This window comes from Crinia signifera, chromosome 6 (genome assembly GCF_055691185.1).
Source record: "Crinia signifera chromosome 6, ASM5569118v1, whole genome shotgun sequence".
Classification (NCBI taxonomy): domain Eukaryota; kingdom Metazoa; phylum Chordata; class Amphibia; order Anura; family Myobatrachidae; genus Crinia; species Crinia signifera.
In genome coordinates this window covers 33,055,817-33,078,386 of record NC_139222.1, presented here as the reverse complement: position 1 = coordinate 33,078,386, position 22,570 = coordinate 33,055,817, and the positions used below count along the sequence as shown (strand labels likewise).

Sequence of the window (22,570 nt, the reverse complement as noted above, 5' to 3'; positions counted from 1 at the left end):
ATCCATTTCATTACCCCACTATCCACTAGGGCGCGGAGTTGATTGTATATAGTGTGGCGAGCGCAACCAGCCACCGAGCCCGAAGCGTGGCGAGCGCACACGGATGGTCTTTCAGAGCGACTCACGATATCGCATTCCATTTGAATGCAATTCCGTCGAATACATTCCGTGTCCGCTCGCCACGCTTCGGGCTCGGTGGCTCGCTGCGCTCGCCACACTATATAAAATCAACTCCACGCCCTAGTGGATATAGTTACATAGTAGGTAAGGCTGAAAAAAGACTTGCGTCCATCTAGTTCAACCTGGTATAGATATCCATTGCTGATTTGGTTGGTTCTGGTATTTTACAGACAAATTATATTTCTTATTTGTACCCATGGATGTTTTTCTCCAGTAAATGTTTGTCTAACTTTGCCTTGAACGCATTTAATGAGCCAGCCGTTACCACCTCTCTGGGAAGAGAGTTCCAGAGTTTGACTGTTCTGACCGTAAAGAAATTCTTTCTACTAGCTGAATGAAATCTTTTTTCTTCTAATCTATACTCATGCCCTCGCGTCCTAGATTCCTTTCTAGTAGAAAATAGGGTGTGTGACAGTTCCTTATATTGGCCCTTGATATACTTGTACATGTTGAGCATGTCCCCCCTTAAACGTCTCTTTTCTAATGTAAATAGTCCCAAATTGCTTAATCTCTCCCCGTAGCTTAAATTCTCCATTCCCCTAATAAGCTTTGTTGCTCGCCTTTGGACTTTTTCTAATTCTATGATGTCCTTTTTATAGTGTGGGGCCCAGAACTGTACTCCGTACTCAAGGTGAGGTCTTACCAATGCTTTATATAGTGGCATAATTACCCTTGAGTCCCTAGTTTCCATTCCCCTCTTAATACATGCCAGAATTTTGTTGGCCTTTTTTGTAGCTACATTACAATGGGCACTACATCCTAGATTGCTGTCTATTTGGACTCCTAGATCCTTTTCAAGTATGGAATTACCCAGTTCCTCTCCGCTAAGGTTGTAACTTGCACACTGGTTGTGTCTCCCAAGGTGCATAACCTTACATTTATCTACATTGAACCTCATCTTCCATTTTTTTGCCCACTCATCTAGAATTGCAAGATCATTTTGAAGCATGGTGACATCTTCTGGTGATTTGATGACTTTGCTAAGTTTTGTATCGTCCGCAAAGATGGATACATTGCTGAGTAACCCTATCCCAATATCGTTAATAAAAATGTTAAACAAAATGGGCCCCAAAACCGAACCCTGGGGCACTCCACTTAGTACCGGTATCATATCTGATACGGCACCATTCACAACCACTCTTTGTTCTCTATTACATAGCCAATTCCCTACCCATCTGCAGATATTTTCACCCAATCCTAGGTTCTCCATTTTATTAATCAATCTCTTGTGTGGGACAGTATCAAATGCTTTAGCAAAATCTAGGAAAATCACATCTACAGCATTTCCATTATCAAGGTTTTTGCTAACCTCTTCATAGAACCCTAGTAGATTAGTTTGGCATGAACGATTTTTCACGAACCCATGTTGGTTAGTACTGAGTAGAAGGTGATGATCTAAATATTCCTGGATACCATCCCTTAAAAATCCTTCAAATAGTTTACCCACAATTGATGTTAAACTAACGGGTCTGTAATTAGCTGGATCTTCCTTTTTTCCTTTTTTGAATATTGGCACTACCTCTGCTATTCTCCAATCTTTTGGTACTATACCTGACGATAGTGACTTGCTAAAGATATAATGTAGGGGGGTAGCTAGTTCATCCCTTAATTCCATTAATACCCTCGGATGAATCCCATCTGGCCCTGGTGACTTATTTGTTTTGAGTTTGCTTAGCCTCAGTATTATTTCTTTCGGCGTGAAATCCACAATGAGATCTGGCTTATTTGTCCCGTTTGTGGTAAATGTTCGTTCCACAGTCTGCTCTCCCTTAGTAAATACTGATGAGAAGAACTCATTTAACAGTTTTGCTTTTCCCTTGTCCTCAGTAACACTTTTTCCACTAGTATCAGTTAGTGGGCCTATGTTTTCCTTAATTAAACGTTTACTATTTATGTATTTAAAAAATTTCTTTGGGTTGTTTTTGCTTTCAGTGGCTATGCACTCTTCATATAATATTTTAGCTGCTTTGATTACCCCTTTACAAGTTTTGTTTGATTCTTTGTATTTTGCGAATGCCTCCTCATTCAAGTTATTTTTATAGAATTTAAAGGCTCTGGTTTTATTGTTGATAGCTGACCTTACTTCTTTGTCCAACCATGGTGGCTTTTTTTTTGTTGAATTTACCTTTAGTTACTTTAGGAATGTATTCAATAGTTAGTGAATCAAGCACCTTTTTTAGAGTATCCCACATTTCCTCTGCATTTTTTCCCTCCATAACCGTTTCCCACCCAATTCCTGTTAGGGCTTCCCTGAATAATTCAAAGTTCGCTTTTCTGAAGTTTAGTATTTTTGCAGATCCTTTTTGATGTAATTTACTGAAGTTGATTTCCAGTGAAACCATATTGTGATCACTATTCCCTAATTGTTCAATTACTTTTGTGTTTGAAACTAAGTCTGTGTTATTTGTTAATACTTAGGCCCTTATTCTGATTGACGCGTACTTTTCCGCATACTTTCGGATCGCGTCTTTACGGCGTCTGCGCATGCGTGGAGAACGCAACGCGCATGTGCCACGCCTTGACTCCGTACCTGTTCGGGCAAATCCCGTACAAAACTGTTCACCGCAATCAGTCGGGAAATATGGGCGTATTATGGGCGTCATGCGGAATGACACATGGGCGTAGTTTCAAAGTGGGAAAAACTGTGAGGAAACATGGGCGGACACGGGGGAGTACACTTATGTTGGGGGGCGTACATTCGGATAGCACTCCGAATGCACGCGACCAAAACCGATAGAAATGTGCGGTGTCCAAAAGGCTACTATTGCTTTGCGGACACCACTCGTTCCTGCGGTAGGCGAACGGACCGCCTAATGACTACAAGCATTAACACCTGAACCCAATAGAATCGACTCCTTTACTCATTACTCACTAATAGGACGCTTGTCAGTGCTTTAATTGAAACCATTGCTGCTTCAATTGCTGTAAGGGTTAATGTGTGCAATGCATGTGTTAGGCATGCTTGTAAGGATATATTGGCATCTAATTGATTCCAATTCCAAATATGCATTTTTGTATGAGGATAGGTAATTGAATAAGTGGGTCATGTGATGTATTGCAGAATAGACATAACAGTGGGTTTTTTGGCGTAAATACACCGCTTACGTGCGGTAGCACCGCTTGGCTCCCGTTCGGATGCGGTATTCCCGTGCATACTCTGTAATACTCTGTAATACCGTGCAGAATCGGAGTGTTTCTCCCGCACACGCATGGTTTGTATGTCGTCCGTAAACACGCCCTGTTCTTAAAGAGTGAGTCCGTCCGAATGCGGAGGACACGTGGGCGTTTCTACGGACGATGGCCGCACGCGGCAGAACACCGTGGCGTGCGGGCCGCACCGTAAGAATTCGGGAATATCCGCACCGATCAGAATAAGGGCCTAAGTCCAAGAGTGCCTCATCACGAGTTGGAGTTTCTACCGTTTGTGTAATAAACTGGTCTTTAAGTAAGCTTAAGAACCCATTGCTTCTTGCTGATTTACCTGTTTCATTTTCCCAATCAATGTCGGGTAAATTAAAATCCCCCATAATTAATACCTGACCCTGATTTGATGCTTGTTTGATTTGGTTTAAAAGAAGAGACTCTTCCCTTTCATTTATATTTGGTGGTCTATAGCATACTCCTATTATAAATTAGTTTTTTGGTTTCTTATTATTGTCGGTTATCTCTGCCCACACTGTCTCCGAGTTGTCGTCTTCCAGGTCTGTGCTCATATTTTTCTCACATGATGTTAAGTTATTATTTACATATAGGCACACACCCACGCCCCTTCTATTTTCCCTGTCTTTCCTGTAGAGTGTATATCCCTCCATGTTTAATGCCCAGTCATGCGACTCATTACACCATGTTTCTGTAATACCAATGATGTCGTAGTCATCCCTACTGATCACCGTTTCAAGCTCCCCGATTTTACTCACTAAGCTTCTTGCATTAGCCAGTAAGCATTTTAATTTATGTTTATTTTTAGATATGGCTCTAATATTGTGATTAGTTTCACCCCAGGACCCATTTGAATTCTTTACTAGCTTCCTCTTTCCCCTCTCCCCTTCAATAGACTCTCTACAGGCCTCCCCACCATGCACACTGCCTGCCCTCTCCATAGTTCCGGGAATTCTTCCTCTGTCATTCCCTCCTTCCCGTATACTAAGATCATCTGTACCTAAGAACTGTAATGGGGTAACGTGACTGTTACAACATAACATTTTATTACATGACATTCCTGATGCACCCTGAGAGTTACCCCCGATTATACCCTTGTTATGTCCCAGGACTTTGTCTATGTCTCCGTCCCCCCCCCCATCTCCTTCCCCCATATGATTCCTGATCCCAGTCTGGCTTCTCTCCCTGATGGTCCCATAATGTCTTGCTGCCCCCACCCCCCCGTTGCCTAGTTTAAAATCTCCTCCAACCCTCTAACCATCCTTCCCCCCAGCACCGCAGCCCCCTCCTCGTTCAGGTGCAATCCATCACGGCAAAAAAGATGGCGCCTGACCGAGAAGTCCGCCCAGTGTTCCATGAACACGAATCCCTCTTTCCTACACCAATCCTTAAGCCACACATTTACCTCCCTGATCTCCCTCTGCCTCCCTGAGCTAGCGCGTGGGGTAATGAAATGGATAGTAAATCGCATCCGATATCGCATGTCAAATCGCATCCGATATCGCTTGCAATCTAGTGGCGCCGTGAAACTGCACTAGTACCGGTATTTCATACCCTACCACCCACTACGGTGTGGCGGGAGAACATAACAGTGTGCCGAGCGTAGCGAGCCATGTGAGGACTATGTTGACATTTAGGACAAAATACGTGACCGTTTAACTGTCGACCCTCCCATGTCGACCCAATGCTTGAGACAAGATGCTTTTTGCTCAATGTCGAATGGTTTTGCCATCAATGGGAGAGAACCAGATGGCACAGATTAATTTAATATTTTTGTGTGCATGGTGCTTGGACATAGCTCCTCCCCCGACACCCGCAAAACCCAGCCCCCAGGGTGTGATTGCTTGGTCGGCCATTCACTGAAAGTACAAGGACGGCCATCGACTGTGTCGACATTCGGGTAAAAAAACTGTGAAAAAAACCCATGTCGACCTTGCGACCTAACCCATGTCGATCTAACGCATTTGTTGACCTAAACCCATGTCGACCTTGTCCCATGTCGACCTAGACGCCTGTTGACCTTGCTGCCTGTCCACCCAACGGTGTCGACCTAATGACTGTCGACCTAAGTGTGGTCAACAATACGATCCACACTTGAGTGCCCCAGGGCAAGCTGACGTCATCATCGGTTCCAGTCTCCGCACCACAGCCGCAGCACAGAATAAGTCTCAGCTTGGCTGGTAGGGTATAAAATGTTGGCACAAGTCGGCTTAAAAACACTTATGTCGACCTTTTGACTGTCGACCTTTCCATTGCCAAAATAATGATTGTGTCGATCTTCCAACCATGTCGACCTATTTCAGGTGTGGACCTAAGCCCTGTCGACCTTTAGTGGTCACATTAAGGCATGTCGACCTTGCGACAGAATGCCTCTTTCAGGGATAACTCACCAGACAGACGCTGTTTTTTCTCTGAGCTGCAATTGTCAGCGATCCGGCGGTGATGTACTATAAGGTATAAAACACAATTGACACAAATGTGTTACAGACAGCTGCTGAAATCCTAATTATGGGCCAGATAAACAACCAGCCAATCAGCTCCTGCCTGACATTTTCAAACAGTCTGGGACATGGCAGGCAGGAGCTGATTGGCTGGCTGTTGAACACTCTCCATTTTATCACTTTTGAAGCTTAGTGCATCTGGCCCTATGTGATTAGAAAACGTAATGACTGGCATAGGCCCGTAGTGGGTTAAATGGGATTGGTACTAAATCCCTACGCTGGAATCCCGACAAGGGGGGGCGTGGATTCAAGGCTGTGATGACCTTAGGGAAGCATGTGACTCGGCATCCAATCAGGATGCAGGGATGGCAGAGTTAGCTGGGGATATTAGCTGCAGGAAGAGGAGGAGTCTCCCTCTTTCTCCTGAGTTTCCCGCCCTCCCTCCCCTTATTTTGGATGCGGGTGGGTGTTTCTTTACGTTGGCTGTTTGGCTGGGAAAGAACGGCAGGCGAATTGATTTAAGGTCTCTGTTAAACGATGATTTGTATATCGATTGTTTCTGGTGCGCTCACCTTCGTTGACTATAGGCCTTCGCTGGATCACCCGGTCAGGGTCAGCGACACCACCCGGACAGGTGGGCAGTCAATGTAGAAGGCTGAGCGGATTCCGCTTGTTGTTAAGGTATTGGTTGATTAGGTAGGTAGAATTGTTGTGGGTGGAGCTTAAATAATTAGCTGTTCTTTCTTGGCCACTATTAATTAATTGCACTTAAAATCGCTCAATTGCTAAAAAATCATCATAGTGCCCCATCATCTTTACATTTTAAAATTGGCAGCATTATACATGACAAGCAAACACACACACTGGGGCCGATTCAGGCCTGCTCATAGCGGGCCGAATTTGGCCCTGTCCCCGATGGCCAGGGTTATGCGCATGTGCGAACTCGCTGGGTCGCTCGGTCAAGAAGGGGCGGGCAGGGGAAGGGGCAGAGGGTAGGCGCAGTGGTACGTCCAGTGTTTTATGGGCGTTCCCACAAAAACGCTGGGCGTACCCCTGGGAGTATCAATGCCTGCTAGGGGCGGGCAGTTGATGTCAAATGACTTCAGCAAACGCCCCGAATTTGGCCATCTGCGGCTAGAATGAAGGTTAGTGATGACTGACGTTTATTAGCGGGAAGGTAAGAAAAATCAATCGATGGTGAGCGGCCATCGAATTATTTCTCTCACGTGCGGCCACAAGCGAGGGGATGTTTTAGCGTACACATCCCCTCACATGCTAGTGGGTCGATTTGGGCGGTGGGGGGTGGAATATTGGCAGGTGGACGTACGAAGCCTAGCGAACAGGTCTGAATCAGGCTCACTGTGGGTGGTGAGCCCAAGTGCAAAAATATAATTCCCCCCCCGCCCCCACACACACACACACACGTCCTCACCCCAACCAATGTTCACAATATGCAACAAAGCAGTGGGTGACAGGGAGAATCAGGGTGTGCCAGGGAAAAGCAGTGGGTGGCAGGAACAGCAGTGGTACACCGCACCTGCTGCACCAATGGCTGGGTTGCCTACCCTCCTGGAATGGTGGGAAAATCAGCTCCCCCTCCTGGCCTCCCCTGAAAGGTGTGCAACATTCCCGTAACCTGGCAACACCTCCCGAATCCCCTGGTGGTAAATTTCCACGACTTGTAGCTTTTCGGTGGGGGTTAAGATGCAAATCACGTCATTTAGTCATCAGGCTCGGCCCCCCGAAGTGCTGCTGACAGTCTCCTCTCCGGAACAAAGTAGGCAGCCCTGACCAATGGTAGTTCTGCTTTTGCAGCCACTCTGACAAGCAAAGCCTGGCGGAAAGACCCAAGTATTCACTCCGTTCCGCCCAAGTGCAGGAATGTTTGGACACACCTCTTATTTACACCTGTGCACAAAATACATCACATACAACAGACGGCTAAAAGATGTTACTTATGGCTCATATCAATACTTACAAAGACCGGTCCCCAGAATGTAATACCACTGTACAATGTATAAGTCACGGCAATAAAAGGCAGCGAAATACCAAATAGCAGCTGCAAGATGGCCGTCACAATCAGCACTATCTGAGACAAAAAGAAAAGAAATATAAGTCAGCGTTCGGGTGATTTACCATACATCACTTTTCTGTCCTCTACAGCACACGTATGTGTATGTGTAATATGTGTGTACAGAATATACTCCTAGAACACACTACTTTTTGCTTTTGTGGCATTGTGGCATTTTATTGTATCACTGGAGGTTGACTCTATGTCATACCTTCCAACTTTGAGGAGGGAGGAGGAGGGATGCTGGTGCATGGCCTAGCTGGGAGGGGGTGTGGCCTATATGTGTGATTCTCCCGTGAGGCCACGCCCCCGGTTTCACCGCTGTGGGGGCATGAATAGATGCTGTGCACATGCACACAGCATCTATTCACTGGTGACAGGGAGGACTCCCAACTGCTCCCCCTTCCCACTGCGGGACACTTCCGGCCCCGGGTTTAGTTAGGTTAAGTTAAGCGTTAAACTTCATGCAAACACAAGAGTTTAATGAAAATTACCCTAAAAAAATGGCCGCCCCCATACAGCAGACACTTTTTGAGGATGCTAGAGCAGGCGTCTGCCTGCTCTAGCATCCCTTAAAAAACAAGTCTGCTGTTAGGGGGCCGCCATTTTTTGTGGGTCATTTTCATTAAGCCCGGGACCGCATACAAGAGATAAGTAGCATCTGTGCATCCCGGAGGCAGCGGCGGCGAACAGAGGGGCCCCAGCAGCAGGTTAGAGCATGATAGCCCCGCAGACCGCAGGGTCTTTGGGGCTATAGTTACGACACTGGGTGCGTTCAAACTGAAATCTATATTGCAGTGTAAGATTGGCTGTACGAACGTGCAATTTTGACACCAAAATAATAATCTCAACAAGCGCAATGAGCAAATTCAATTGACACTGCCCAGCAAAACAGTCAGATACAAATCGATCGACACAGTAATGGACGAAGAACAAGCCTTCAATTATCCGATTGAATTTTTGAATTCATTAGAACCACCCGGAATGCCACCGCACGTATCAACATTGATGGTTGGATCACCGGCGATGCTTATTCGCACCTTAAACGCACCAAAGTTGTGCGACGGAACCAGATTGACCATCGGCGCTGTACCTATAGATATCTGCTAAAGCTTTGTCACATGACCGCCACCATCCATCCACCAGAAGTCATCTGGCTATAGATGATTGGTGCTTCCCCTGCGAAGCCGGGCCGGGTCGCTAGATGTCTATATATGAAGTGCACTGGAATTATTGTTCGTTTTTTATGAAATCTTTTTAAATAAATTTATAATATATAATTATCATAATTTACTACTTACATAATCTACTGAACAAGGCGGCACCTCTTAAAGGAACAGCGACCTTTTGCCGCTGATACATCTACACTCTTGGTTTCCATTAAAGGTACACATCCTTTATAAGCAGCAGCAGTTTTGCTTAGTTGAATTGTTGATTTAAACGGTTGGATAGAGTCTAGTCAACCAGCGCTCCTGGGGCCACTGTTTTTGTTGTCGACCTAAAGCCATGTCGACCTAGACCCATGTTGACCTTTCCCCATGTCTAATGGTGTAGACTCAATGCTTCTCGGCCTTCATGTTGTAGACCAAATGACCGTATCCCATGGTTTTGTCCATCTGCAAAAATTGCAGCCTTGCGATCAGGTCTGAATTAGGCCCTGTGTCGGAAGGACGGGATGTTGACACAGGAGCATTGCCAAACAGCATAACATGCGCATTGGACTGGCAACACACACACACCACACCACCCACACAAACTATTTATTATCCCAATCCCCTCACATCAGAGTCATTATACAGAGACCTTTGTTCCCCAACTTTCCGGGATCGATATACTAAACTTTTCAGCTGTTAGCCTCCTGTTTTATAATGTGCTATCAGATAACAAACCGTTATCATCAGGGAGGTTGTAAGGAAATACAGGAACGATATTTCAGAAGCAGTGGCGTAGCTACGTTTTGGGCGCCCCCGCCCCACCTAGCACCCCTACCCCGCCGCCCATGCAAAACCCCCCTCAATCCCCCACAGCCTTACCTATCGCGCTGGTCCCGGCGGCTCCGTTCTTCTGCTGAGGACCACCAGAAAATGGCCGCCCCCATACAGCAGACAGTTTCAGATGGGGGCGGCCATTTTGTGGTGGTCCTCAGCAGAAGAACGGAGCCGCCGGGACCAGCGCGATAGGTAAGTCTGCGGGGGATTGAGGATGGGGTTTAACTATAGCACCGCAGCCCCCGGCGCCCCCATATGCACAGCGCCCCCCCCCCCACGCGCGGTGGCGGTGGCTGCGGTGCTATTGTTACGCCGCTGTTCAGAAAAACTTCATGAGATGCTGACAGGGCCAGAATAGCAATGGGTCAAAAAGACCCACAGACACCGGCCGGTGATAGTGCGGGTGCAGAGGATGTCCACACCTAGATAGCGCTGGCCACACCTACAAAGCGCTGGTCACACCCACACAGCTCTGACCACACCCACACAGCTCTGGCCATAGCTCCTCCCCTTCTCAGTATAATCCCTTGAACATTCTCCCAGGGGTATGCGGTCATTAGGTTGACAGTCAAAAAGGTTAAAGCGATAAAGGTCAACAATCATTAGGTCGACTTGATCAGATGTCGACATGACAAATGTCGACATAGAAAAATGTTGACATGGGTTTTTAATGACTTGTTCATACTTTACCATCCCAGTGTGCATGGAGGGAGAATATAATAGTGTGCCCGAAGCATGGTGAGTACAGCTAAGGGACGCGGTACACTTTTACGGTGTCCGTGTTGACCAATGTCAACATAGACACAAGAAATATGTAAAACTCATGACGACCTTTTAATTGAACTTTGACCAGGTCGAACATTTTCGATTTTTGACAGTGGTCGAACTTTTGACTTTTGACCTTAATCTGGCCCTAAATGTAGACCCTCCAACATGACCCCATCCACAAAGTATAAAATGCTCAGCTCCTGGGCTTCCCTCTCCATTCATGATTGCCCTCACCTGTGTTGAACTACTTCATTGATGAGAAAGGTCAGCTCAACACAGGTGATGCCAATTGTAAATTAACAGGGAAGTCCAGGAGCAGACCATTATGTACCTGATGAAGTTGGGAGGGGGGGGGTCATGTTGGAGGGAGTATCAATGATAGGCCAGAGAATATTAGCTACAAAGTTACAGAGCGATCATGGACATTGCAGAACTTTTGGGACAAGGTAATTCTAGGCTGCTGTTTTGTAGATATATTTAAGACATAAACTTATACTTGAGCTGCTGCACCTGAGACCTCAATTAGTGCACTGGACCAGAGAGCAGCTACCAGGAAGAAGAGACAGGAGCCTTACCATGACACAAGAGAATGTCAGCTTCGAAAGTACAGTTTTTGTTCTATTAGGTTTGTGTATATATTTAAACTTTTCCTGACTACTTATTTGTATTATTTAAATGTTTGATTGTCAGTGACCCCCAATGTGGCCAGCAGTCTCCTCCTCTGTGTGGCATCATGGATATTCCTTTTCTTAGATCACTTTAGCGGCATGCCCAGGAGAATCAGAGAAGCAGGGTCGGCACTACCCGCTTAGCAGAGTCTGCAAAGCAGGGAGGCACCGGGCTGAAAAGGCGCTCTCCCTGCTCTGCCGATCCTGCTAGTACTGGCTGCGATGCACCTGTCACACTGTATGACAGCACAGCGCAGGAGACAGTTTTAACTAGAGTGCCGCAGCTCCCCCTCATTGTAATGATGGTGCCACCCCCGCCCTCTTCCTGTGTGCTGTCCACCCACCTGCAAATGTACACACTTTACACTGGGTGTAATATAAGTTTTGACCACACTGTAGCAGCAAACCACCACTTATTACCAGTCACTTATATGCAATTTTTGCTCCTAACTAAAAATATCCCCTCCTTTTGGGTCCGTATACCCCAATCCGAGTTCCGTACCTGTGGACGAGGAGGACCAATCAGGAGACGATACAAGAAAGACATCGTTACACGTGATCTTTCTCCGTATCTCTGGTACGCATATCACTATATTGTGTAAGGATTTCCACCTTTTATGTTTTACATTGAAGGCGCAGCTGTCTACCATATATATATATATATGTGTGTGTGTATATATATATATATATATATATATTTGGTGGTACTAGCACTGACTTATCCTATTAGCAATCTCCAAGCGTTCTGAATCACAGTCCTGTGTTCACTTCAAATTGCACAATCCCTTGCTTCCAGGGCGGCTGCTCCTCTCCTGTCGGTTTCTGTTCCCGGAAACCTTTTTAACAACAATCTAAAAGAAAAAGGGTGAGAAGAGCGCCTCCTAGTGCAGTATTACAAATGTATTAAGTCTCCCTCCACCACAAAGGGACACAACGGCACCCCACACTTATATTAGTACCGTTTACAGTGGTATCCCACCACTGCTTATTGAGCTCGATATGATTTAATGGTCCTCCAAGGTGAGGATACTTCTCATCTAAAACTCTCCCCAATGTTTCCTCATCGACAACGCATGTGGGTGGAGGGGAAAAAATTAGAGAGCAGAATAGCGTAATATTGTAAAACAATTTTTAATGTCACCGCTAATATGACAAATATAATGCGTACAGTGTAATAAAATAAATGGTGCTTATCTGATACAGTCTCCACGGCAGTTCAGTCAGGCGTCCAATACAATCTTAAGAGGTCCCTCAACGCGTTTCGTCCGTGCTTAGTAACAGCCTGGACTTCTTCAGGAGTGTGACTACTAGGGGCTCCTTATCCCCTTTATATAGTGCTACATATTAGTCCATTATTACCAGTGATTCCCGCTTCACGTGGGTCCCACTACCGGTTTCCGGCAATTTGGAACGCAAAAGCATCACTTCCGGGAGCTCGTGACACGCACGAGACTCCTGGTACTTTCTAAATACATATTTAGTACTTTTCGGCAGGGCGGAGTTTTAGTATATACACTCCCAAGCCCACACCATGTGTTTATATCAATGGGCTTAAAAACTCCTCCGCTTCTAGGCAACGCATTAGTTGCGTCATTTCCGGAAGTCCGTGACACGCACGGAACTTCCGTAATTCACTTAGACACGGGGATTGCTAATACCCCATCACTTCGTTAACCATTGTTTACATCGCCATGGTTACCCCTCTCACTGGCCACCATTGCGAGTCATTACAAATTCGTAGTAGCGTCTATGCTATTACAAGTAACAGTATAATAAATTAATTCATTAAACAGTGGATGATATGATATATAGATATATATATATAATAATAATAATGTATATATCGGTCACAGATATGTATTGCAGACTGGCAGACTGGCCAGGTACTCACACTTTTCCAATAGCTGCATCCGCTGCCCTCAAAATCCCCAAATCATAAATTGGGTAACCTGCATGTGCGGGATTCAGGGCTGGCTCAAAAATCACAAAAACATCAACATTTTAATCTATTCGTTTAAAAAAATAAATCCAGTGACAATAAAACCATGTCTCTTACTCCACTTCCCTGCTCTCCCGCTACATCTCTCTTCTATTCCCCGCTCTCCCACCTGTGTCTGTGTGTTAGCGTCTATGTGAAATCGCCTTTGTGTCAACATCCCCGTGTCAGTGTGTAATCATCTGTTTCAGCCTCCATGTCAGCATGTGTGTCAGTCATAGGCGTGCGCACATTGAGTGTTAAGGGTGCACAGGCACCCCCTAATGCTGAGCCCCCACCCGCACACTTATTGCTGCTAGTAATACCAGCAATACCTTTTTCCAAAGACTTTTTCTTTTTAGACCTGTATTGCATTAAAATAAGCGTCCATCAATCAATTATGTGTGTTTTGCATTATTAATTGTATTACACCATTGTCATATGACTACATATCTGTGTTATCCAGATATGATTTTGACATTATTTGCATGTACTGTTACACAGAGTAATTAGAAGATTAAAACTGAAATAGGCAGGATATAATGGTGTGGCTGAGAGACGTTTTATATTGTAGTGAGTGCACGCCTGATTGGCGGTGTTAGACAGACCCAATGGCGGTGTTAGACATGCCCAATAGGTGGTGCTAGGCACACCACTTTGACAGTGCACCCCCTAATAAAATGTGCTGCGGACGCCTATGGTGTCAGTATGTCAGTGGCTGCCTTCATCTCTGTCACTGTGTATCAGAATCCATGAAGCTGTATGTCACCATCCCCTCCAAGGGGGACCACACAACTTATAGTAAGTGGCACTACTACTGTGGGCATTGTTTATTAGGGGTATTACTGTGTAGTTTAACGTGAATAAGGAGTACTACTGTGTGTTGTAATGTGAATAAGGTACACTAATATGTGGTGTTTTGTGAATAAGGCTGTGCTACTCTGTGGTGTAATATGAAACATGGGTTTATTGTGTGGCCATGCTTCCTGTTAGATCATGCCCTTTTGTTTTGCTGCACACTCATAAGGTACGGGAGTGAGGGCGGAAATTTATAGTTCGCAGGAGGGTTCAAAAACAGCCCGGCACCGACTCTGCAGAGAAGCTAGTTTTTGCATGTACTGCATTTAAATGATAAGCACTAGTTAAATCTGTGTGTGTATATGAATTTCTGATCTATCTGACGTATGCAAAAATGGCCATTTCTTTTTCTGGTGCTTGTACGGTATGCAGGTAATCATGAGACCTGGACACATTTCCTTCTACATTCAACAGGAGCAGGCCTCATGTTAAATGTTATGCAAATAATCTATTCCCATGTACATTTAAAATCATGAGTATATTATTAAATTATATCGCATGCACACACAATGGTTCTGCTCACGATTGCGTGTGTATTAGTACATGTTTGCTAATATCGATGGCTTTCATTTCCTAGGGTTATACCACTGTCATGTCTGCCAATCAATGCAGCACTTACCCCTCGAGTTTTGGGTTTTCCCAGTAGAAAGACCTGTTGACACTCTGGTGGCATTGTGCCTTGCAGAATCCCACCAGTAAGATCATTGTACCCAGGTAAAGCAGACTGGTCGGTTGAGTAAACCACCTGTGGTTGCCCAGGTGACACATTCCACATTGGATGAGCATCATACACATTTGGCTGTGTTGGAGCAGAATGGGCGGTCCATTGAATATTAATAGCATTAGTATTTGGCTGTGGATCCCCAGGCGCGGTATATGGTACAGAGCTAATATGTGTGTTGATTCCTTCCTGTGGTGCGGACATCATGGAAATGTGCTGTGGAAATAAAAAAGTAAAAAAGCTGTAAATGTCTATTATCTGTACACTACACATCATACAGAACATCAATAACATATGTGTACCAGAGGATGTAACGGTACTTGTTTCCTAGCACCGGGCATCGTGTACCTTTAAGTTAAGGTACACGATGCCCGCGATGGACCCGATTTCCTTTGAAATCATGTCCATTTTGCCGGCAAAGGAAAAATCGTGGGCATCGTGTCGGTCGGGACCATTAACATTGGCCCCGACGCAACCGACGCGATGCCCCCGATTTTGCCATAGGCTTCAATGTTAAAATATTTTTTAACATTGAAATCGGGAGCATCGCGTCGGTCTTGTGCCATTATAATGGCACAAGATGAGATGGACTTGATTAAGTCCATCTCACATAGTAAAAAATGTGAAATGGTCCAATATGACCCATTTCACATTATATATGGCCCCGTCCTTACCCCACAATTGACGTGAACCCGAAGCGTGGCGAGCGCAGCGAGCCCGCGAGGGGCGGCGGTGCGCGTCCTCCGACCTTTTCATTCCCCTACTATCCACGTCGGCGTGGAGTTGGGAATATAAAGTGTGGCGAGCGCAGCGAGCCACGTAGCCCGAAGCGTGGCGAGCGCACGCGTATACCTGTGAAGTTATACGCGTCCCCTCGCGGGGCTCGCTACGCTAGCCACGCTTCGGGCTCGCCACACTTTATATTCTCAACTCCACGCCGACATGGATAGTAGGGGAATGAAAAGGTCGGAGGACGCGCACCGCTGCCCCTCGCCACGCTTCGGGTTGGCGTCAATCGTGGGGTGGGGTTTACGGTGTAAAATTGGGGGTCTATGGAATATTTTACATTGAATCCAATGTAAAATCAGGTCCCAGGGACCCTATTCACATTTGATTCAATTAAAAAATCGAGTCGGTCGCGTCGGTCGCATCGCATGCAATATAAAAAGTATTTACACTTATTAAAGGTACAGCACAATTTTTAGTCACTTTGTTGACACTATGAATGAGGAGTGCGTCATACTAAACTGATTTGCTTTTCTTCTATCTGTATTCTATATATATTAAATCAGTTGACGGCACCCTCAACCAATTGGGGCAGATTTATATATAATAAATCCCCATTGGTGGGATTATCTCCATTCATAATTGCAAACATTTACAAAAATTTATAAAATTGACCACTTTCTCTCCATCCCTACAGCTACAAGATGCCCTGACTTACACCCTCTATGCCAGTGATTTTCAACCTTATTCCCTTGCGGCACACTAAATAAGATTTTAAAATTGCCAAGGCACACCATGAGATCCCCACAGGGCAAAACACATTGGCCCCCACAGGAAAAAACACAAACCTATTGGCCCCCATATAAAAGAAAACAATCACACTGGTCCCCACAGGCAACAAAAATAAAATACATTGTCCCTTTACATGAAAAGAAGAGACCAGTAAATAACAGTTCAACTCTAGATCTGGGGGCACACTTGAGAACAGCTCAAGGCACACTAGTGTACCACGGCACAGTGGCAGAAAAATACTGCTCTATACGTTTGAACATCGGCTTTAGTAGATGACATTGAAGGACTAGCTTAGTTATCATGACTGGCGGTAGCTACAGTGACAATATTTTGTTGCTTTTCTCTAAATCTGATCTTTATCCATTTTTCATTTTGCAGATCACTGTGCGGAGTCACAGGGCTATAGATGCACAGGAACAAAGTACACTGGGGTAAAGCGCTCCAAACAGTACAAACAATATTAGAATATCTTTTTTTTTTTTCATTTTGCAGCTCAACTCTCACTACAGCATTTCATTGGGCATAGGCGTGCGCAGCCCATTTTATTAGAGGGTGCACCATGGGGGGGAGGGGGGGGTGTCCATCACATCTATTGGGCGTGTCCATCACCGCCTATGGGCATCAATGCAAACTAAATAGGTGACTTAGTTATGTGTATATGCACTTCAGAATACTAAAAACAGGGACAGTGCGCGCCGAAGGTGCGCTACAAAAATTAACACTGTAATGCCCATTACACATAATGCCACACACAGTAATGCCCATTACATATAATGCATTGCACAGTAATGCCCATTCTACATAATGCCATCCAACATAATGCTCATTCCACATAATGCCACACACCATAATGCCCATCACACAGTAATGTCCATTCCACATGCCAGGGCTTGACAAATTTTTGTAAAAAAGGGACCATAGGGACAGTACGCGCGCCGAAAATTTTCACCGTAATGCCTATTACACGTCACACAGACATTACATAGTATACCACATGCCATAATGCCCATTATATGTTGTGCCTCACACGGTTAAGCCCATTACGTCTAAGACCGTGATGCCCATTACACATTATGCCACACACCGTGATGCCCATTACACATTATTACACATTATTTGACACAAGTGATGCCCATTACACGTTATGCCACACACCATAATGCCCATTACATGTTGCGCCTCACACCGTGATACCCATTACAAGTGCGCCTCACACCATGATATCTGGTTTATGCTGCCACCCTGCTCTTCTCAAGGTGGATTTTAGTTTTTTACTAAAGATAAATAATTATGCAAATAATCATGGGGTTTGGGGGATTTGTGGGGGTGGGGTGAATCTCTCTTATATGTATGTGTCTTATATAGCGCAGCAGATTCTGTTACAGTCTCTTATATAGCGCAGCACATTCCGTTACAGTGTCTTATATACCGCAGCAGATTATGATACAGGGTCTTATATAGCGCAGCAGATTCCGTTACAGTGTCTTATATAGCGCAGCAGATTCCGTTACAGCGTCTTATATAGCGCAGCAGATTCCGTTACAGTGTCTTATACAGCGCAGCAGATTCCGTTACAGTGTCTTATACAGCGCAGCAGATTCCGTTACAGTGTGTTATATAGCGCAGCAGATTCCGTTACAGTGTCTTATATACCGCAGCAGATTATGATACAGGGTCTTATATAGCGCAGCAGATTCCGTTACAGTGTCTTATATAGCGCAGCAGATTCCGTTACAGCGTCTTATATAGCGCAGCAGATTCCGTTACAGTGTCTTATACAGCGCAGCAGATTCCGTTACAGTGTCTTATACAGCGCAGCAGATTCCGTTACAGTGTGTTATATAGCGCAGCAGATTCCGTTACAGTGTCTTATATACCGCAGCAGATTATGATACAGGGTCTTATATAGCGCAGCAGATTCCGTTACAGTTTCTTATATAGCGCAGCAGATTCCGTTACAGCGTCTTACATAGCGCAGCAGATTCCGTTACAGCGTCTTACATAGCGCAGCAGATTCCGTTACAGTGTCTTATATGGCGCAGCAGATTCTGCCACAGCGTCATATATTTCAAATGTAACATGCCAACACATGTTAGCCACGCGCCCCCAATTCATTACCGGGGGGGGGGGGGGGGGATATGACCTTGCTCCGGGCACCGTGGCACCTAGCTACACCGCTGCCCCCTGCTGCTGCCAAAAAGACAGAAGCTGCCTCCCATCCCACCAGGGAGCAGTATCGGCTCCTGCCGTCCTTCACCGTCCCTCTGACGATGCCCTCCCCCCTGCTGGCAGCAGTACGCAGCAGGGAAGCTGCCTCTTTTCTCCCCCACTCCCACCCCACACCGAGCACAAGAGACAGCTGCAGCACATCTCTACTCTGTGTAGCTGCTCTGGTCTCCTCCCATCACCACAGCAGCAGTGAAGTAAGCAAATGTTGGGCGGCCTGGCTGGACTGGGAACAAAATGTAAGTGGCACTTTTGAGGGGCATTGTGAAAGCTGCACTACTGTTGCCATTATTTATTATTTATAAGCACTGGGGGCATTACATTCAACAATGTGTGGCATAATGTGTAATGAGCATCACAGTGTGCAGCATATTGTGTACTGGGCAGTACCGTTTGTGGCATAGTGTGTAGTGTGCATTACGGTGTGTGGCTTAATGTATAGGGGGCATTACGGTGCGTGGCATAATGTTAGTCCCCTCCGCCGCGCAAGGGTCCCACCTATTACAAATGGGGGGGGGGGCGCAAAACATGCCCTAGCTCCGGGCACCGTGGAACCTAGCTACACCACAGCCTATGCCCAACTAACCCCCGCAATAACGCACACCTTGAAACAAGCAATGCACCAAAATCCACCAGCACGGTCCCTGTGCCCCGGCTTCTGCGCTCAGGGCAGTCAGTGTCGCGTCACAACTCTCGCGGGAACATGCTTCGCACACACACTGTGCCGAGAAAGCCGTGCACCCGCTGACTCCTGCTGCAAACCCTGCGCTGAGGCCCGCAGCCCCGCAAGATGCCTTTACACTGCGCCCGCTGCCTCCTGCTGCCAACCCTGCGCTCAGCCCCGCAAGCAGACTTTAACCTGCGCCCGCTGCCTCACACTTCCTCCTGCAGCCTGCCACCCCGCTAGCCTGCAGATGCCACCTGGCACACCACCCACCTTCACAACTACTGTGGCTGATGCCTGGCAACACCGGCTGCCTGCACCCGCTGCCTGGCACCCCCTCCTGACGCAAACATACTCTGGCCGATGCATGCCACCACCGGCCGCCTGAGCCAGCTGCCTGCCACCCCCTCCTGGCTCACAACTACTGTGGCTGATGCCTGCCACCATTGCCCGCCTTGGACACCAACAGGCCACTCATCTATACCACCAACGGATAAAAGGTACTTTTCACACCCCATTGTAACACACACACACTTTCTATACCACCCCATGCACACATACCTACACTTACAGCACAGCAATAACATCCATAACACTACATAACACCACCCCACAACACCACACCACCAACGCCCCCATTAATGCCCAAAATTGCTTTGTAAAAGCAAGACTTTCAAAAACCCCACAACACCACACCACCAACGCCCCCATTAACGCCCATAATTGCTTGGTAAAACCAAGACTTTCAGCACCAATGTGTAACCTGATGGACGCAGGGACAGGCCTCCTAAAGGAGCCTCTCCTTGCGATGCACGGAGCATGGCCCTCTATGTATGCGCCGTTACGCGCTGAGCCACACCCCTTCCCCAAAACACCCTCACCCCACTAACCCTTGCCCACTCATTCCTACGAATATTTTGTTGTCATTTTAATGGGGCGCAGCCCCCTACGACGGTGTGAAGAGCGCCCGTAGGGCGCGATGAATCACCTAGTTACACATTATTTGACACATGTGATACCCATTACACATTATAACACACACACACCGTAATGCCCATTACATATTATATAAAACAGGACAGACGGGGGCAAAGATGGACAGATAGAACAATATAGATAGACAGATGGACCAGGGGAGGGACGAGCACAGATGGATGGATGGGGGGGGTAATAGACAGATGGGGACAAAATACCATATTGGGGGACAGACTAATGGATGGAGGGGCAGCATAGACAGAGGGAAGAGTTGGGGGGGCAAAGGAAGGAAAGGCTGGGAAGAGCAAGGGGGGATTATATATATGTAAGTACAGTATGTGTGTGAGTATATATATATATATATATATATAGGTAGATTGTGTTGGAGACACTCACCAGTCTTTTAGCAGAGTCACATAAAGATTTTAATCAGACAGCATGGCAATCACAGGGGGTCGACGTTTCGGTCCACCTCTAGGACCTTTGTCAAGAGCAATGGTATACATCAATGCAGCGATATTTATACACAGCTTAACCCGGAAGTGATACTCCTTAATTAGTGTGATCACAATAAGTTCACCACATATAACAACAGATACAGCCTAATAAACAAATACACTGGGTAATATTTAGAACATCAATCATTATTATTTTAAAGTATTATACTGTACCTGGTTAATGATCTCGTTTGGGGAGGTGAATGGACTGTGTGGAGCGCAGCTAGACGCATGCCACCGGATGTTGTGGGGCAGCGTGTAACCAGGAATATGTTCCTCTATTGAGGGATACACTTTCACCAAGCAGGAGCGTGTAACAGCGTCACCTGACCAGGAAGTGTCTGGCTGGTGCGTGTCACGCTTCTGGGGGTAGTCCTATGGACGGACAAAGCAGAGGGAAGCGCTGACAACAGCGCTTCCTCTATATGGAACGCAATATGCGTTCCACCTCATGCTATATACGTTTGAAGCATCAATTCCGTTATTATTGGCATGATAGTGCTTATATAGTGCCACAGGCATATTAAATCAAATTTAGCGATAATATAAAGGAGTCCACTTATCAGGTTATGCTGTTATATAATGACATTTATGTTCTCTATTTTATACTAAATACATGAAGTGCAACAAATAATAAGTGAATGAAATAAGAAAAAAACGTGAAAAAAGCGTGATAAAACATAAGTAAAGGAAACTTAAAGTATTAATAATGATAAAATATGGCATACTACAGCATAAGTATACAAGTCATTACTAGTATATTAGGCAAGGGTGCATTGTGGTTATACTAGTGTCACGGGCTGTATCGCAAATAGTACATCTCAATAGAGTAAAGATGAAATAAAGATGTTATTCATCTAAAAAGATATTATAATGGATTGAGTCATTCAGGCCCCGCGGCCAGATAGTGTCCAGCTTATAGATCCACATCGCCTCACGGCGCAGAAGTATTTTTGCTCTGTTACCACCTCTCGGTAGTGGCGGTATCCTGTCGATTATCATGCATCGTAATGAAGATAGAGGATGTTTTTCGGACAAAAAGTGCTTGGCCACCGGTTTGTCAGTTATACCGGTTTGAAGTGCCGTCGAGATGGATGACCTGTGGTTGGCCATGCGTTGCCTAAATGGGCAGGTGGTTTTACCCACATAGGTTAGAGAGCATGGGCACTTTAAGATATAAACCACAAAGTCCGAGGTACACGATAATCGGTGTCGTATCTCTATCTTCTTCCCAGTATAGGGATGATGGAATGAAGGGCCAGTATTCATGCTGCGGCATGTTGTGCACCCGGTGCATTTATAACAGCCCAATTTTGGGGTCGTCAACCATGTGCTTGAGGTGGTGATAGGCATCAATTCTGGTCTCATTAATTGGTCCTTGAGGTTGCGACCTCTCTTGTAGCTGACAAGGGGTTTTTTGGGCAATTTACCCTTAAAGACAGGATCGGTGGAAAGAATGTGCCAATGCTGCCTGATGTTTTTATGCAATATGTGGCTCGCTGTGTTATAGGTCGTTGTGATTACAAACGGGTCACTCAGTTGTTTCTTGTTGTTCATTTGACTGGTATTATGTATTTTGTGTGCTTTCTGTAGGCATTTCATTATCGAGGGTTTGTCGTATCCTCTGTGCCTAAAGCGCAAAATCATCTCCTGTATTTGTACTTCCGCATTGTTGGGGTCTGAATTGTTTCGGAACACGCGTAGGAACTGTGATATTGGCAGATTCCGCTTCAGTCCTACTGGGTGGAAGCTCTCTGATCTTAAAAGCGTGTTGCGGTCAGTGGGTTTGCGATACAGCCTGTGACCATAGCCGCTGTCAGTACAATACACGGTGACATCTAAAAACTCAATTGACTCTTTC

The 22,570-nt window shown here is 45.8% G+C and overlaps 1 long non-coding RNA gene across 1 annotated transcript; it reads right to left on the bottom strand.

Annotated features, from left to right (window-relative positions):
* Positions 1-5,725: 5,725 nt before the first annotated feature.
* LOC146006900 (uncharacterized) lies at positions 5,726-14,801 on the bottom strand. The gene is made up of 3 exons (XR_014444118.1): positions 14,728-14,801; positions 7,759-7,869; positions 5,726-5,786 (listed from the first exon to the last, which is right to left on the bottom strand). It is a non-coding gene; the product is annotated as an uncharacterized LOC146006900 (long non-coding RNA).
* Positions 14,802-22,570: the final 7,769 nt, after the last annotated feature.